Source organism: Stegodyphus dumicola, chromosome 2 (assembly GCF_044657685.1).
Source record: "Stegodyphus dumicola isolate Sdum_Otavi_A_Nest chromosome 2, ASM4465768v1".
Lineage (NCBI taxonomy): Eukaryota > Metazoa > Arthropoda > Arachnida > Araneae > Eresidae > Stegodyphus > Stegodyphus dumicola.
Window position 1 is genome coordinate 289,332,760 of NC_140769.1, and position 19,416 is coordinate 289,352,175.

Here is a 19,416-nt window from a genome sequence, read left to right on the forward strand (position 1 = left end):
ATTTGTGATATCTAATATGCCTACTTGAATATTTGCCTTGTTTTAACCTGTCGACCTCTGAATCCAGTTACTGTAATGATTAGTGACACATATTGATGGGTCTGGCTTTAAATCCTGGAGAAAGCATGGATGTATGCAAGCATATAGTGTCTGCAGCAAATGACTGAAAATATACAGCAAACCTGAAGTCCTTTCAAGAGATTGGTGATAGAGGGAGAAGGGTGCGAGTCTCTTGTACCACCACACCTCTCAAAATTGGGACAGAAAGCCAGGTTGGAGGTATACTTGCGAGAATGTACAGGTTCCAGTAATCATATAGTATGTAATCTACTGCTTTTAGTTAGTTATTTATTTCTTAGACTAAAACACTCTTTTTAAATTTGAGCATGTAATAAAATAAAGGTGAGAAGACGGCAAAATAATCACCCTCTAAAAATAAATAGCTAAGTAATTAGATCACATATTACCTGATTACCCAGGTGCTGGCCTTTCTTCAACCTGGCTCTGTTGATACAAAGATATTTATGATGTAAAAATTTCACAAAATATGAATATTTAGTCTGTCCTGTTTAAAAACCAAAGTCTAGATGGTAACTAAACAAGATGGTTCCAAATTGAAATAGATACTATTTCTCCACTGGGAACCATTTTCTACATTTAGTTAGTAGGTAACTTGTATATTCATGAGTTTTTGGACATGGAATCGATTACCATTTAATGAAAGGCATAATAATCAGGTTTTTTTTTTTTTTTTTTGGTGCAGCAATAGAGTTATCACTTTAAAGTAATGTGACATAAGTAAAATAACTGCTTTTTATGATCTTTATACATTTTAATTATTTGGGACACATGCATTATATTTGTTATGATTTCAGTTTTTCTAAGTATGTCTTTGTCTTTGCATATGTTAGAATTTACAGAAATCTATATTTTGACATTTGCATTTTCGATAGGCTTTATCATGGCAGATGTTGATGATTGGAGTCTTTCTGCTGATATACAAGAGAAAGGAATTTCGAAATTAATTGACAATTTAAATTTGGACGATCCTATTCCACCACCTGTGCCACCTCCAATACCTCCTCCAAAGATTCCTGATGAAGCATCAAAAGACTATGATGAAAAAGATGATGAACCTGAATTAAATCCTGCTGAGATATCTGTGATGAAAAAACTTGTAAGATCTCATTTAATTGAAGTTTCTCATGATATAGATATCCAGAGAAATCCTAATTCACCTCTCTATTCTGTGAAATATTTTGAAGAATTGAATCTGCGACCTGAACTTCTTAAAGGTGTGTGTGGTATGGGATTTAATTCACCCTCAAAAATACAAGAGACTGCTCTTCCTACTCTTATTGCAGATCCTCCACAAAATATGATTGCTCAGTCTCAGAGTGGTACGCTTAAAACTGCTGCTTTTCTTTTGGCAAGTTTGAGCAGAGTGGACACAAATTTGAAATATCCTCACGTGCTTATTTTGTCCCCAACATATGAGTTAGCCATGCAGACAGGAAAAGTGACAAAACAAATGGCAAAATTTTGTCCTAACATTGAATTTTGTTTTGCTGTTAGAGGTGAGGTTTTGCAAAGAGGAGAAAAAATTACTGCTCATTTTATGATTGGAACTCCTGGTAAAGTTTATGATTGGGCAATGTGCTATAAGTTTTTTGATCTTAGGAAAATAAAAGTATTTGTTTTAGATGAAGCAAATGTTATGATCTCGACTCAAGGATATCAAGACCAGTCTATTCGCATTCATAAGCAGCTAGCTACTGAAAGACTGTCAGATGCTGCTGTTCTCAGCTACTTGTTCTGAAGAAGTCATGGAATTTGCAGAACTGATTTTTTCTGATCCTATTATAATTAAACTGAAAAGGGAAGAAGACAGTTTGGATAATATAGATCAGTATTACATAGTATGCAGAGATAAAGAAATTTCAAGCTTTGTGTAACATATATATGGTACTGTGTCAATAGGACAGGCTATTATATTTTGCCATACCAGGAAGATTGCATCTTGGTTAGTTGAATAGCCATTCTCAATAGATTTAGAGAATTAAAAGAAAAAGTAAGTAACAATTCGTGGTAAGATGCTCTATAATTATAAAAGTAAAATTTATTTATGAAAGCAGTTTTTGCTTTTCAAAGAATAAAAATATTAATTTACCTTTAATCAAACATGGTATTAATATTCACATCATTCAAATGAGTAATTTTCTAAATTTTTGAAATTTCTGAATTTAAAGAAAAAGAGAAATGAATTATTGATATATATGTTGTTTAATTATTCTGTGTATGGTTAGTCATTTCTTGGATTTTTGTCATTATATTTCCCAATAAAAATATTTGCAAGTTATTGCAATAGAAATTTTTTAAAGTTAATTTTAATCACAAAATATAAATGGACAAAAATATATGATAACTTGATTCAATATTGTAATTTATGTAGTTAAGACCACCCAGTAATGTCCAAAGTAAATGCCTCTGGCAGCATGAATGGCAGATGCTGTGGAAGTGACTCAGATATTGAATGTTTGATAAAGTGTCTGGAGTGATGTATTCTCCAGATATCTTTGCCAGTGTGAAAATTGCTCACATTTTGTGCAACATGACATTTGGCAGTTTTTTAGAGAATCCGGTTATTGAACTTGTAGTAATCTCAAACGTTTTCACACTTAGTGTGAGGACTTACCTGGAAGTAGTGTTCTTGCAGTGAGACTATTTGAAAGCAATTCTGATGGTATGACATGCTGTATTCAAGGCCAGAGCCAATGCAGCTATACCAGTAGCATTTTAGGAGACATGGGATGGCAAAAATCATATCTTCGATTGTGGCTGTGTTATCTTATGGAAAGATTACATATATTAATTGTCAACTTGCATGAATGTACTTGATTGTCAAGGATGGACACCAAATTAGTTGAAAGTGCCATTTAGAGCTACTGTTAACGGAGAACACAGAAAATATATAAATCAAATATATTAAAAACAGTTTGTTCAGTTGCGGGCTGCCTCTATCCGAGGCTGGGTGCATTATGAATAAAGACAAAAAATTCTTAATAAGCCATTCTTTATTTTCACCACAACATTTTCACTCTTCCGAGATCAGCTTTCGTTCTGTCTACAAGCAAAACATTCGAAAAACTCAGCACGCAGGCTGACGTCACAAACAGCAGCGCCTCGCGCCAGTTATTGCTTCAGTTCATTTCACAACATACTCCCTCCCCCTCCTACTACAGGTTCCCGAGTTCATTTTTCATTATGTTTTGAACCAGTTGACTAAAGTATTCTTTTCTAAATCGTTGTCTCAGATCATTTAACAATTTAGTTCTATACTTTAATCTCTTATTAAGACTCGACGAATTTAATTCATCAAGATCTTCAACATCGGAATTTCTGTTCTCGATAAGAAACATGGCCGGTTTCAGAGGGACTAATTCCTGCAGACCACACCTCTCAAAATTGGGACAGAAAGCCAGGTTGGAAGTATACTTGCGAGAATGTACAGGTTCCGGTAATCATATACAGTCAAAAGTCGTTAATCTGGACTCGTCGGGACTTCGGCGATTCCGGATTATCGATTTTTCCGGATTATAGATCATCAGTTTAAATCTCGTAAGATGGCATGCAGAAATTCTAAAATAAAAAATATGAAACCGTAATTTATGAAATAAAGAACAATTATGATCTAAAGGGTATCAAAATTTGCAAAAAGAAAAAGCTTAATATTTATTTGTTTACTTTATTAAACATTTCTTTCAATGTTGTAAGTTATAAGTTTTGCTTCGTTTCATGTGATAATACTTTCTCTTTAATTCTATTAAACAGACATAATTTCTTGTTCAGTTACAAAGTTCCGCTGTTCAAGTCCTATAATTGCTGTGTCTAGAACACCGAGTAATTTGTCAATCGAAATTTTTTCGTTTTCAATAACCTCTGTCACTTTCTTCAAGGAATTATAAGCCAAATAAAATAAAAACATCTGCGCTGAAGATAAGGATAGTGCTGACAGATCAACTTCCAATTCATTACCCGCCCCGGCGATCCCCCCCGCCAAGCAACGTGAAATTGATAAATAGATTTCGGATTTCAAAACATACTTTCGCTTTAGATCCTTTACGTATTAACAAATATATATCGGAAATTCTATTTGATATAATTGAAAGTTTAAGCTTACTTTTATAAAATTGCTCTTACAGTCTGCGAAAAATAATAAGCCGGATCCAATTTGAAAATTAAGGAACAACGCAAACATCAACATTAACTGAAATAGATAATTAGATAATTTTAGCTTATACGTCTATTATACACAAAACGGGCACGCGAAAACGTATTCTGCACTTGCGCACACTCATATGCGCAGTCGTAAAAGGTCTTACGCGCACGCGTAAACGCGTATGCGCATGTGTCAACGCGGCGCATGCGCAGAAAGTTTTTAGTTTTGAGGTCCGGATTATAGATCATTCCGAATTATGGGTGTCCGAATTAACGACTTTTGACTGTAGTATGTGATCTACTGCTTTTAGTTAGTTATTTATTTCTTAGACTAAAACACTCTTTTTAAATTTGAGCATGCAATAAAATAAAGGTGAGAAGACAGCAAATTTTAGGATCACCCTCTAAAAATAAATAGCTAAGTGATTAGATCACATGTTACATGATTACCCAGGTGCTGGCCTTTCTTCAACCTGGCTCTGTTGATACAAACATATTCATGATGTAAAAACTTCACAAAATATGATTATTTAGTCTGTCTTGTTTAAAAACCAAAGTCAACTAAACAAGATGGTTCCAAATTGAAATAGATACTATTTCTCCACTGGGAACCATTTTCTACATTTAGTTAGTAGGTAACTTGTATATTCATGAGTTTTTGGACATGGAATTGAATACCATTTAATAAAAGGCATAATAATCAGTTTTTTTTTTTTTTTTTTTTTTTTTTTTTTTTTTTTGTGCAGCAATAGAGTTATCACTTTAAAGTAATGTGACATAAGTAAAATAACTGCTTTTTATGATCTTCATACATTTTAATTATTTGGGACACATGCATTATATTTGTTATGATTTCAGTGTTTCTAAGTATGTCTTTATCTTTGCATATGTTAGAATTTACAGAATTCTATATTTTGACATTTACATTTTCGATAGGCTTTATCATGGCAGATGTTGATGATTGGAGTCTTTCTGCTGATATACAAGAGAATGGAATTTCGAAATTAATTGACAATTTAAATTTGGACGATCCTATTCCACCACCTGTGCCACCTCCAATACCTCCTCCAAAGATTCCTGATGAAGCATCAAAAGACTATGATGAAAAAGATGATGAACCTGAATTAAATCCTGCTGAGATATCTGTGATGAAAAAACTTGTAAGATCTCATTTAATTGAAGTTTCTCATGATATAGATATCCAGAGAAATCCTAATTCACCTCTCTATTCTGTGAAATATTTTGAAGAATTGAATCTGCGACCTGAACTTCTTAAAGGTGTGTGTGGTATGGGATTTAATTCACCCTCAAAAATACAAGAGACTGCTCTTCCTACTCTTATTGCAGATCCTCCACAAAATATGATTGCTCAGTCTCAGAGTGGTACGCTTAAAACTGCTGCTTTTCTTTTGGCAAGTTTGAGCAGAGTGGACACAAATTTGAAGTATCCTCACGTGCTTATTTTGTCCCCAACATATGAGTTAGCCATGCAGACAGGAAAAGTGACAAAACAAATGGCAAAATTTTGTCCTAACATTGAATTTTGTTTTGCTGTTAGAGGTGAGGTTTTGCAAAGAGGAGAAAAAATTACTGCTCATTTTATGATTGGAACTCCTGGTAAAGTTTATGATTGGGCAATGCGCTATAAGTTTTTTGATCTCAGGAAAATAAAAGTATTTGTTTTAGATGAAGCAGATGTTATGATGATCTCGACTCAAGGATATCAAGACCAGTCTATTCGCATTCATAAGCAGCTACTGAAAGACTGTCAGATGCTGCTGTTCTCAGCTACTTGTTCTGAAGAAGTCATGGAATTTGCAGAAGTGATTTTTTCTGATCCTATTATAATTAAACTGAAAAGGGAAGAAGACAGTTTGGATAATATAGATCAGTATTACATAGTATGCAGAGATAAAGAAATTTCAAGCTTTGTGTAACATATATATGGTACTGTGTCAATAGGAAAGGCTATTACATTTTGCCATACGAGGAAGACTGCATCTTGGTTAGTTGAATAGCCATTCTCAATAGATTTAGAGAAGGAAAAGAAAAAGTAAGTAACAATTCGTGGTAAGATGCTCTATAATTATAAAAGTAAAATTTATTTATGAAAGCAGTTTTTGCTTTTCAAAGAATAAAAATATTAATTTACCTTTAATCAAACATGGTATTAATATTCACATCATTCAAATGAGTAATTTTCTAAATTTTTGAAATTTCTGAATTTAAAGAAAAAGAGAAATGAATTATTGATATATATGTTGTTTATTTATTCTGTGTATGGTTAGTCATTTCTTGGATTTTTGTCATTATATTTCCCAATAAAAATATTTGCAAGTTATTGCAATAGAAATTTTTTAAAGTTAATTTTAATCACAAAATATAAATGGACAAAAATATATGATAACTTGATTCAATATTGTAATTTATGTAGTTAAGACCACCCAGTAATGTCCAAAGTAAATGCCTCTGGCAGCATGAATGGCAGATGCTGTGGAAGTGACTCAGATATTGAATGTTTGATAAAGTGTCTGGAGTGATGTATTCTCCAGATATCTTTGCCAGTGTGAAAATTGCTCACATTTTGTGCAACATGACATTTGGCAGTTTTTTAGAGAATCCGGTTATTGAACTTGTAGTAATCTCACACGTTTTCACACTTAGTGTGAGGACTTACCTGGAAGTAGTGTTCTTGCAGTGAGACTATTTGAAAGCAATTCTGATGGTATGACATGCTGTATTCAAAGCCAGAGCCAATGCAGCTATACCAGTAGCATTTTAGGAGACATGGGATGGCAAAAATCATATCTTCGATTGTGGCTGTGTTATCTTATGGAAAGATTACATATATTAATTGTCAACTTGCATGAATGTACTTGATTGTCAAGGATGGACACCAAATTAGTTGAAAGTGCCATTTAGAGCTACTGTTAACGAAGAACACAGAAAATATATAAATCAAATATATTAAAAACAGTTTGTTCAGTTGCGGGCTGCCTCTATCCGAGGCTGGGTGCATTATGAATAAAGACAAAAAATTCTTAATAAGCCATTCTTTATTTTCATCACAACATTCTCACTCTTCCGAGATCAGCTTTCGTTCTGTCTACAAGCAAAACATTCGAAAAACTCAGCACGCAGGCTGACGTCACAAACAGCAGCGCCTCACGCCATTTATTCCTTCAGTTTATTTCACAACATCCTTCCCCCCTTTGAGACTCAGGTCGAGTCTCAAGCTCATAACAAACATTATTTAAAAGATCAAGTTTTTTTTGACCTTTCACAAGTTGTCCAGAGGAGGAATATTGTTGCATCACCATTTTATCAGCTGCAATTCCCCTTTTTAACATACATCCAGCACTAGAATTAGATTCCTCTGCATCCAGTTTCTTATCTGGAATTATGTTTGTATCATTGGCCTGTATCTCCAGAGGAAAGATGCATTGTATTGGTCGTACAACTGTTCCATGCCGGGTCTTAAGTTTAACCGTACAAATCTTTCCGTCACGTTCAGGGATCAATTCCGTAATTCGGGCTAAGGACCAAAATAAACGTTTTCTGTTATCATCCTCCATCAGTACTATTTCTCCTACTACAGGTTCCCGAGATCATTTTTCATTATGCTTTTGAACCAGTTGACTAAGGTGTTCTTTTCTAAATCGTTGTCTCAGATCATTTAACAATTTAGTTCTGTACTTTAATCTCTTATTAAGACTTGATGAATTTAATTCATGAAGCTCTTCAACATTGGAATTTCTGTTCTCGATAAGAAACATGGCGGGTTTCAGAGGGACTAATTCCTGCAGATCCCTCTCAAAATTGGGACAGAAAGCCAGGTTGGAAGTATACTTGCGAGAATGTACAGGTTCCGGTAATCATATAGTATGTGATCTACTTCTTTTAGTTAGTTAGTTAGTTATTTCTTAGACTAAAGCACTCTTCTTAAATTTGAGCATGCAATAAAATAAAGGTGAGAAGACAGCAAATTTTAGGATCACCCTCTAAAAATAAATAGCTAAGTGATTAGATCACATGTTACATGATTACCCAGGTGCTGGCCTATCTTCAACCTGGCTCTTTTGATACAAACATATTCATGATGTAAAAACTTCACAAAATATGATTATTTAGTCTGTCTTGTTTAAAAACCAAAGTCTAGATCGTAGCTAAACAAGATGGTTCCAAATTGAAATAGATACTGTTTCTCCACTGGGAACCTCCACTGGGTTATTTATTTCTTAGACTAAAACAGCTTTAACCTTAGGAATAAAACCACAAATCTTTCTCAGAAAGTGCTTCAAAACTACCTTCAAACATTCCTTATCATTGGCTTCCGCTATCAATTACGCAGCGAATAATTTTCTCACGACCTTGACACTGAACTGGAACGCACAGCGTTTGCAAAAATACAGTTTAACTTTCGCCACAGTTTGAAAGAGAACTCTCTTTTGAAACATGTATCTAATTGTTATTTTTTAGCTTTTGATTACACATTACATCAAAATGATTACAACTTTTGCAAATAGAACAACTTAACTTACCTTTCAAAGGACAAAACTTACTAATGTGACTCGCTCTTTTCAGACAAGAGAAACAAGCACTTTTTTCAATAACAATTGTTGTTTTTCAGCTAAAGTCTTTTTTTTTTTTTTTTTTTGCAGAGTAAAATTTTTCACTAAAATGTTTCTTTTCACAAAAATTACAGTTCGGAACACTCCTACCTGAATTCTCAAGACTTACTAGAGGTGATGCTGTTACGGGTTCATTTTGCGTTACCTGTTCGTGGTTAAAGTCTTTCTTCTGATGGTTCTGTTGGGAAGCGAAACCAGTTCTTGCAAGTAGAACCTTCTCTTCCCCCTTAACTTCCTGTTTTAAGAAATTCATTAAATGTTGCAAGGATCGAGTCCCTTTAGTTTCATTGTAATCGTGATTTCTGCTTCTTTTCCATGCCATCAGTACTTCTGGTAAGCAACTTTCCACTAAGGGGGTAAAAAAATCCCCATATTTTTCTTGGGTTCTCCCCAAACTTTCCAACGCTCGCAATTTTCCTTCTAGTTCATCATACAGGGATGGTAGATCAGTTTTTGCTTTTCCGGTTACAGCGTTTTTCATCACTAGGCTTAACAAGTCTCTCACATAGATTTGCACAAGTAAATCTTCGCGTCTAAAGCGCTCTCTTAGTTGTTTGATGGATGTTAGGATAATTAGCTGCCGTTGCCAAAAGCTAAGGACTAGACGTTTTGCCTTTGATTTTGGTTCCATGGCTTGCAACAGATACTGCATTTGATCTTCATCAGCGATACTTTTGTCGTCGTGGTTTTTCTGGAACTGACTAAAAAAAGTCAGGTAATCTTTAGCTTCACCACTGAATTTCTTAAGCTCAATTTTAGGCAATTTAAATTTCCTAGATTCAGAGTTACTTGGAAAAGAGGGGCCTTGTATTTCAGCATCTATTTGACGCAGGCAACTCAGCACGCACTCACTCAGCACGCAGGCTGACGTCACGAACAGCAGTGCCTCGCGCCAGTTTTTACTTTAGTTCATTTCACAACACTATGGCTCACACAAATTCAGTTGAAAATCTGGGGAGTTGCATTGAAAGATCTATGCATGGCTAGTCTTCATGTGATTTCATTTAAGACCAAAATGTCTGATAAATCTGCCACGGATTTGAGATATTTTAGCAGGTAAATACAAATAGAAATATGTGTGAATGAAAATATGATATTAGATGCTGGTGTGGTTGTTGAGATTGATGGAAACAAGCTTGTAAAACAGAAATTTCTGAATGATTAAAGAATGAATGGAGCCTGGGTGTTTGGAGGTAATGAAAGATCATGTGATTTTTGTTCTCCATCTGATCTTATGAAGTTATGAAGAACATAAAGCAGGGTCTATAATTGTCTGACAGTGCTGGAGCGCACGTAATTGTCTTCCAGTCATTCACAGCATGACATTTAAGGACCCTGTTTCTATGGCTCACTCAAATTCAGTTGAGAATCTGGGGAGTTCCATTGAAAGATCTGTTCATGGCTAGGCTTCATGTGATTTCATTTAAGACCAAAATGTCTGATAAATCTGTCACAGATTTGAGATATTTTAGCAGATAAATACAAATAGAAACGCGTGTGAATGAAAATATGATATTAGGTGCTGGTGTGGTTGTTGAAATTGATGGAAACAAGCTTGTAAAGAAAAAATTTCTGAATGATTAAAGAGTGAATGGAGTCTGGGTGTTTGGAGGTAATGAAAGATCATGTGATTTTTGTTCTCCATCTGATGAAGTTATGAAGAAGAACATAAAGCAGAATCTATAATTGTCTGACATTGCTGGAGCACACGTAATTGTCTTCCAGTCATTCATTGTGTGACATTTAAGGACCCTGTTTCTATAGCTCACACAAATTCAGTTGAGAATCTGGGGAGTTCCATTGAGAGATCTGTGCATGGCTAGGCTTCATGTGATTTCATTTAAGACCAAAATGTCTGATAAATCTGTCACAGATTTGAGATATTTTAGCAGATAAATACAAATATAAATGCGTGTGAATGAAAATATGATATTAGGTGCTGGTGTGGTTGTTGAAATTGATGGAAACAAGCTTGTAAAGAAAAAATTTCTGAATGATTAAAGAGTGAATGGAGTCTGGGTGTTTGGAGGTAATGAAAGATCATGTGATTTTTGTTCTCCATCTGATGAAGTTATGAAGAAGAACATAAAGCAGAATCTATAATTGTCTGACATTGCTGGAGCACACGTAATTGTCTTCCAGTCATTCATTGTGTGACATTTAAGGACCCTGTTTCAATGGCTCACACAAATTCAGTTGAAAATCTGGGGAGTTCCATTGAGAGATCTGTGCATGGCTAGGCTTCATGTGATTTCATTTAAGACCAAAATGTCTGATAAATCTGTCACAGATTTGAGATATTTTAGCAGATAAATACAAATAGAAATGCATGTGAATGAAAATATGATATTAAATGCTGGTGTGGTTGTTGAAATTGATGGAAACAAGCTTGTAAAGGAGAAATTTCTGAGTGATAAAAGAGTGAATGGAGCCTGGGTGTTTGGAGGCAATGAAAGATCATGCGATTTTTGTTTTCCGTCTAATGTTATAAAGAAGAACATAAAGCAGGGTCTATAATTTTCTGACACTACTGGAGGGCACATTATTGTCTTCCAGTGAGTCACAGTGTGACATTTAAGGATTCTGTTTCTATGGCTCACACAAATTCAGTTGAGAATTTGGGGAGTTCCATTGAGAGATCTATGCATGGCTAGGCTTTATGTGATTTCATTTCTTTTAAGACCAAGATGTCTGACAAATATGTTACAGATTTGAGAAATTTTTGCAGGGAAATATATGTAGGAATGCAGGTGAGATATGACATTAGGTGTTGGTGTGATTGTTGAAAGCACAAATTTCCGAATGATGAATGGAGCTTGGGTATTTAGAGACACTGAAAGAGAGAATGACTTCCACACCCTTATTGAAGTTATGATGTGAAATTTAAAGATGGGCCCTATAATTGCCTGTGCTAGAAGGCACATTGTTTTCTTATAGTGTGTCATTTAAGGTGACACTTCTTATAGTGTCTTCTAGGACTCTCACTACTCCGTTGAGAATCTGGAATGCTCCACTGAAACTGGCCACTTGTGATTCAGAATCTTTTGAGATACAAGTCTAGGAGAAATATGTCATGGGTAGGAAGAACTTTCGCAGAGAAGTGTATGTAGAAATGTATATGCATAAAAATAATATGATTATAGAGTTTTTCGCGTAACTGTTGAAATTAGTGGAAGCACAATCGGAAAGTGGAAATTTAATCATGGTAAAAGAGTGAATAGAATCTACGTTTAGAGGCACTGAAAGAAGCTGCAACACGTTTTTCTTCTTTAGAATTTATTGGCATAAACTGAGGGGGATGTTGAGCTAAAACACATTTGATTAACTAGTCTGTTATTTGTACATTTTTCATAAGTATAAATGGCATCTTCCTGTGTCCAAAAACTTAAAATGACAGAATTTCCATTATATTTTTTAAGAAATTGTTTTGTACTTAAAACAAGGTTTTTAATGAAAGAAGCAGCAACATATGTGTATAAAAATGAATTCGATTCTTTTAACATTTTGTAAGGCTGCTTTGCAAATAAATTTTGTAAATATGAATATTCAGAAAGAAATGTAAGGCACTAAATGAATTCCCCCTGAATGCAGTTTCATGAATAATTATATATAGCACTTTTATTATAATTTATTGTCATTAATGTATTCCATATAAAATACATGATTTGAGATTTCCCCCCCCCCCACACACACACGTGTAAAGAAGCATCACCTGACCTAATTATTTAAAGAGATCTTTATAGCGCATAAACATATATAGGACAATTACAACAAATTACAGTACAAAGTCTTTAATCTGGACTCGTCGGGATTTCGGATTAGGGTTTTTTCCGGATTATAGATCATCAATTTAAATCTGGTAAGATGGCATACAGAAATTGTAGAATTAAAAATATGAAACTGTAATTTATGAAATAAAGAGCAATTATGATCTAAAGGGTATCAAAATTTACAAAAAAAGTTTAATATATATTTACTTTATTACACATTTCTTTCAATGCGTGCATGCGTAAAGCATACATTACGCATAGTCAAAATTAGAAAATTGCAACCAGAAAACTATTTGATGTCTATTCATGATATTTATAATGACAAGGAATTTGATTTAAATCAATCAAAGATGAAGTACATAGAGATGAAATACTACATTTAGTAAGAACTTATAAGCCGAATAAAATAAAAACATCTGCCCTGAAGATGAGGATAGTGCTGACAGATCAACTTCCAGTTCATTGCGCGCAGCAACGTTTCCTCCCCGCAGAGCAGCCTGAAATTGATAAACAGATTTCGGAATGGTTCATCAAATTACTAGATCATTTGATAACGTGTTATTATTAATTTCATTAGCTCCTTTTTCGTTTAATAATGTTAAAACGATATCTTTAGCTGCTGGTAATGTAAGGTTTTCTCCAATAGTGTGAACCTGCCCCAGTCTTAGCCATTCTTAGGCTTACTAGACAACTAAGTTCCAAAGCTAAGTATTTTAGGAATTCTCCAAAGAATGATTTTTTTTAAATTCTTTTCCTATTAACGTTACACTACAAATCCTCAGCCAGATGGAAAAATCAGCAAGATTGCTTATTTAAATCCATTGAAGGTGGTAGGGCTTGAAGAGTGGCAGGGGCTGAGCCCCCTTGTTAGTAGGGATGTCATTAATGTTACGAATACGATTATTGTTAGTTGATTTTGCTATGAAATATTTATAGTTTCTGAAAGTTAAAATTTTGGAAGCAGCATTTCATTCAGTGGGTATCGGTGGTCAGTCTCATATGTGGCACTTTGTTAATAATGATATGGGCAATAATAATGTTAATAATGATATGTACTTAATTTTTGGGAGGAAGAAAATGTAAATGAATGTAATGCGAAGAAATGAATGAAATGTTAGATTTTGTAATTTATAATCTCTTAAATTTAAAAATACCAAAATAAAAGTATTTGGGTCAATTAAACATTTTTGTAACTGGAAGTATGTATATCTGTGATAAACAGACAAACAGTTGTGCAGGTAAAGGCCAGGGAAGGAATTTTGCTGGATTTGTCTTATCAAAAATGCTGACAGAACATATCAAAAATGCTGAGATACATGACCATTATCTAGGGAATCACATCCAAAATGAACACCTCCATCTGATGGGCAAAGTGGTTCTCAAGAAAATAATTGCAGATGCTCACACTATCAAATATGTCTCCATCATGGTAGATTATACTCCTGATGCAAGCCATCAGGAGCAAATGACTATGATAATATGAATTGCCAATGTTTATGTGACAAAAATTGTGATTTGTAGGCTTTTTGGCAGTAGGTAGTAGCACACGTTCGACAGAAGCATGCTTGAAAAAGCTTGATGAACTAAATTTGCTGCAGAAAATACAAAACTGCAGATGGCAAGGATTTGATAATGGATCCAATACGAGAGGACAGAACAGTGGGGTACAAAAACGCATACTTGAGCTAAATCCGAAAGCGTTTTACCTTCCATGTGGTTCTCACGGGTTAATGTTCGGAGATATGGTGAAATCTTTGACTACTACTATCGACCTTTTTTTGGATTTTTTGCTGTTTGCTGCAACAACTCAGTTATGGTATTTGCTCAAGCGATATGTTAAATTGTTTACAGTGAAGCCAACCTCAGAAACATGCTGCCAATGTCGAAGAGATTCCGTTAAATCTGTGAGGTTTCAGATAGAATTGATTTATGGTGCATTATTAATTGAGGTCTGCGAGAGAAAGGACCCAAAGGTAACAATGAAGGCTGCCAGTTTGGCAAACCAAATTCAACGCTACCCTTTCTGGGTATTGTTAATAATAGGGTACTATCTCTTGGAGAAAGTTAATATTGTGAGCAAAATGTTGTAAAGTAAGGCTATGCAATTTGATTTCACTTTGAATTGTATTCAGAACACAATCAACTTCCTGAAATCCTACAAAGAAACAGGTTTCGATTTGGCCCAAGATGCAGCTAAAGAGTTATGACAAGTTTGATTTCTTGCTCAATTTCCGATGCATTACAGGAATGAGCGAAACTGATCTGTGATGTTCTGAGCGTTACCTTAACAGATAAAATTACTGGGTCGGATGTTGATGCTCATGATTCATGTGCTGAATTGGGCAACTTAACAGGTTTAGTGCAACAGAGTACTGCTGCTTTTAAAAATCTGCAGTTCATTAAATTCTTTCCCAAACGTCTCTGTTGCATTGCTTATAGCTTTGACATTTCCAGTAACTGTCGCGTCTGCTGAACGAAGCTTTTCAAAGCTCAAGCTGATTATGAGTGACCAGCAAACAAGCATGATGGAAGAGCGATTGAGCAAACAAGCATGACGCAAGAGCGTTAATATCAATTGAGGGACAAAATCTCATGATACTGAGGAATACAGTTGTTTGGTAGGAAGTTCGATATTACCCTTAATGTTACTAATAGAGGCTGTTTGAAGTCTTTAACATGACTTTGCAATATTTTTTACAATTATTCCAAATTTGTCATAGTTTAAAGTGTTGGCTTTCTTTTTCTGTTAACACAATATGTGAAGTTGATGAAAATAATTCATTCACGTCATGTTCGTTTTTGTTTTTTTACTGCTTGTAGTTGAAACGTATTAACTTATTTTTAATGATCAGCAAACAAATGCTTTTAGATAAATGTGAAAACAATTATATTGAGAAAATTATTTCTGTACACTGGTAAATGTACAGAAGTAAAACAAAGTTTATAAATTAGTGGATGAATGTTCATTAGTATTTAATATCTGATACAAAATAACTGATACATGATCAGAAAATTGCATGAGGCAAAATGGCTGAAATTTTTAATTTTTATTTTAGATGCCAAGACAAGAACGAAGTTTGTATGCAGGATGATCACAATGATGCGGAAAAGTTTGCATTCCAAGCTGAGAAGGCCACTCATTGAGCATCAGCATCAACACCTTCTATTCCAATAAAGAAATCTTTCTTCGAGAACTGATTTCAAACTCATTGAATGTAAGTAATTCTGTTGTATATTTAACGTGTTGTAACATGTTAAGATTGAAACTAAATGAGGTACTATACAAAGCCAAGAAATAATGGAGGACCCTTGTGACCATCATTTGATTTCGTTGCAAAATTTTTATTGATTATAGACTGTTTCAGTTTTACCGAGGGCCTCAATAATTTTGTTAGCATGACTGCTGCTAGAGTAATATAGTACATCTTAACTACTAAGTTTATGGCTTAAAATTAGTTCATTTGGTTGACATAAGTAAATATAATGTGATGTAAAAATTAGCATCTGAATTAAAGATATCAATTTTTTATTTAGACTTTCAATTTTTTATTTAGACTTCTTTCTTTGACAAAACCAGGTGTGAATGTCTCACAGATCCTAGCCAACTGGACCTGTAAAGAGTTAAAATCATTCCGAACGAGGAGGATAGAACCTAGGCCATCATTGACACCGGTATTGGTGTAAGCATTGCAGATTTGGTAAACTTGGTGATTTGGTAAACAACATATGTCTTAGTTTTTAATTTTTTAGCAATGAAAATATTTTCCTATTATAAAATTGCAAGTAATTGTATCCTGAAAAGCGCACTGAACTCTGGTTAATTATTGATTTCCATACACCAAATGATGCAAATTTTTTTATGAACAAAAATGCTGATTGTGAAAATCGACAACCATAATGATAATGATAGTTTTCAAAATATAGAATTTACTCATCATTGGTTTTTATTAACATTGAACATTTGTACATATATTTAGCTACTAATCCATTTTTAATCCTTTTAGGTGCATTCTGATCAAAAATCAAAGATTATAAATACCTGAGTAAATTGGTTCATGAAATGCATGAATAAAATAAAATAATAATGCTTAATTAAGCATGAACAAAAGTAAGAAATTATCACCTGATGGCAATAAATTGGTGAGGCTCAGCTCAGTTTTACTGTTGTTACAGTAAGCACCACAGATGTTAACAAGTATTTTACATGGAAGTTTGGAATTCTTTGCCCCACAGAAGACATTTCTCCACTATCCAGCAGGAATGGTCTAGAATCTGCAATCATTAGCATTATTATTGAGGAAAATTTTGGAAGTTCCTATGAAATCCAGACTGAGGAGAAAATTAATACAGACGATAATTCTGCCATCTAAAAATTAATCTTTTGCTATTTTTACCCAATAAAAGATATTGGTATTGAGGATCCCCTTCCAATTCTATTCCAAATGCTTGTTACATTAATTAATTTATCCTGAATTTTAGAGATTTGTCTGTTTGTCCTGTGTATGATTATGTGATGTTTCAAAGATCTCTTTAAATCAGTAGAACAGACAATTGTCGTTCACATGCAGTGAGGGAGGGAACACAAATCATGAATTTTATGGTATGTATTTAATAAGAATAAAATAAATTGTAAGAATATTGTATTTCATTGTTCATGAAACTGCAGCCACAGTGAATTCGTGCAGTGGCTTTCACTTCTTTTTAAGTATTTAGGTTTACTTCTTTTTGCTAAACAGCCCTAGAAAATGTTAAAAGAAATAAATGATTTATTTTTCAACACATATAATATTGCTTATTTCTGTCACATACTGCGAATTTTTATAAATAATAAAAGAATTTTTTAAGTTGTATAATTTATTAAGATATAACTTAAATGTTTGGGCATTGGAGGCTGCATTTTACGTTTAAGAAGAATGTACAATTAAAGGACTAATTAATTGAATATATTTTAGCTAAAATTGCACTTTAATGTATGCTCTGGCATGAGGTTCAATTTTTCTACCCATTGAAAATTACTTTTCAAGAGTTATATTCTTTCCTTATTCTGTTTTGCAACTCATTTTACATGTTGGGTAAGTGTTTACATGTTGGGCAACTCATTAAGTGCACAGAATATGGAGGAATTTTGCCAATATGTGTGCAGTTCTTCTATATATGCAATTCTATAAATGAGCACATAGAACTTTTATTTGGATATTTAACCTAGAAGAATTTTTTTATTTGAGTTATTGTGCAGTTATTTTTAGGTCTTAGGTCATTAGGAAACTTTTGTATTTTCATATTCTTATTCATATTTGTATGTTCATATATGTTGTATATTCATTTAGGAAACTTTTGTATTTTGTATATCCATAGTGTTTGTTACGAAAATTTTAAGTTTTTTAATTTGGAGGCAGTAAAAGATACCCAAAATATTATGCCTTCACCATTCGGTAGCAAAAGTATCTTTGTTGAATCTGAATGTGTTAAATATTGAGGAATTTGTAGATATTGCATACCATTTAGATACCATTTTGAATTTGTTTTGCTGCAGCATCATACAGGTTCTGGTACATTAGAAAGTTCAAGACCTGGATTGGTCATAACTTCAGGCATTCTAGATTTGAGATTTTTCTCGATATTACATCATCAGTTTAAATCTGATAAGATGACATGTAGGAATTATAAAACTGAAAATATGAAATAGTGATTTATGAAATAATCAAAAATTTGTGACCTTAAGATGATGAATAATATTGTTACAAAATGTGCAAGCGCGGTAAGATGGCTTGTCCGCAAAGCAGTTTCAGGGTTGCCACATTTGGTGAGAAATCGCCCAATTTGGCGATATACCATGGACGGATGGAGAACTTTCTGGAACGAATTCTTACCAGTTTAGCCCAGAATGTTCCCGAACACAAGCCAAAAACTATAAAACCTGCTGGTCCACAGTCAGTTAGTGTGTGCTTTATCGAGAGGGCGAGTGTGTGTGCCTTGTCTAGAGTGCGAGTTAGTATCGAATTGGTGTCTCGTCTAGCGAGTCAATCCCTGTGGATTCGATTGAGTTGACAGCCGAGCAGCGAGTGCCAAGTGGGTCATCAAGTGCACTGAAGGAGTCTGTTAGTGTATCAGGGTTAGTGCATCATCGAGAGAGCATGTTAGCTCCGGAAACGACTGAACCGAAGAGTCGGGAGCTGTGCTCGTGTGTTCTCGAGTGCATCGTGAGTTGTAGTGTGGAGAGCCTTGAGAGTACGTGGAGCTGTGCAACACTGTGCCTGATAACCTGAAGGCTGTGTCGCTGGCTGATCGTTTTTATAGTAGTTCATCGACGACTGTAAAACGTGTTTTGGAGCTGTCCTGACATTATTAGCAAATAAAGTGTGTTTCAATACTTCATCAAGTGTCTCCATTATTCACTCCAAATCCTCACGAACCCCGTACGAACATGAAGGAAGAAAATAATGCAACAACTGGTGTCGGGGAAGAATAAAAAAAAGTAACAATAGGACCTTAAGAGCACAAAAAGACGCATTATTAAATTAAAATTTTTATGTGTGTTTTGCATAAAAATACAAAACATGCATAACAAAATAAAATTTAAAAAAAAAAAAAAAAAACATAATGAAAGGAAATATATTAAAAAAAATCTGAAAGCTTTCTGATTTTACATTATGCCCCAAAAGTCATTTTTTAAATGTTTTCTGTGTTACCTTTACTTAATTGCCACGTACGGCAATGGATTTCATTCCAAATAAAGCTAATATATTGTATAGAAGAATGCGATATACTTAGTAGGGGGGAAAAATGAATAATGGTTC

General features: G+C 34.1%; 2 pseudogenes; both read left to right on the forward strand.

The window, feature by feature from the left end:
* Positions 1–954: 954 nt before the first annotated feature.
* LOC146999025 (DEAD-box helicase Dbp80 pseudogene) lies at positions 955–2,060 on the forward strand (annotated as a pseudogene).
* A 2,409-nt stretch (positions 2,061–4,469) lies between these two features.
* LOC146999026 (ATP-dependent RNA helicase DDX19A pseudogene) lies at positions 4,470–6,206 on the forward strand (annotated as a pseudogene).
* Positions 6,207–19,416: the final 13,210 nt, after the last annotated feature.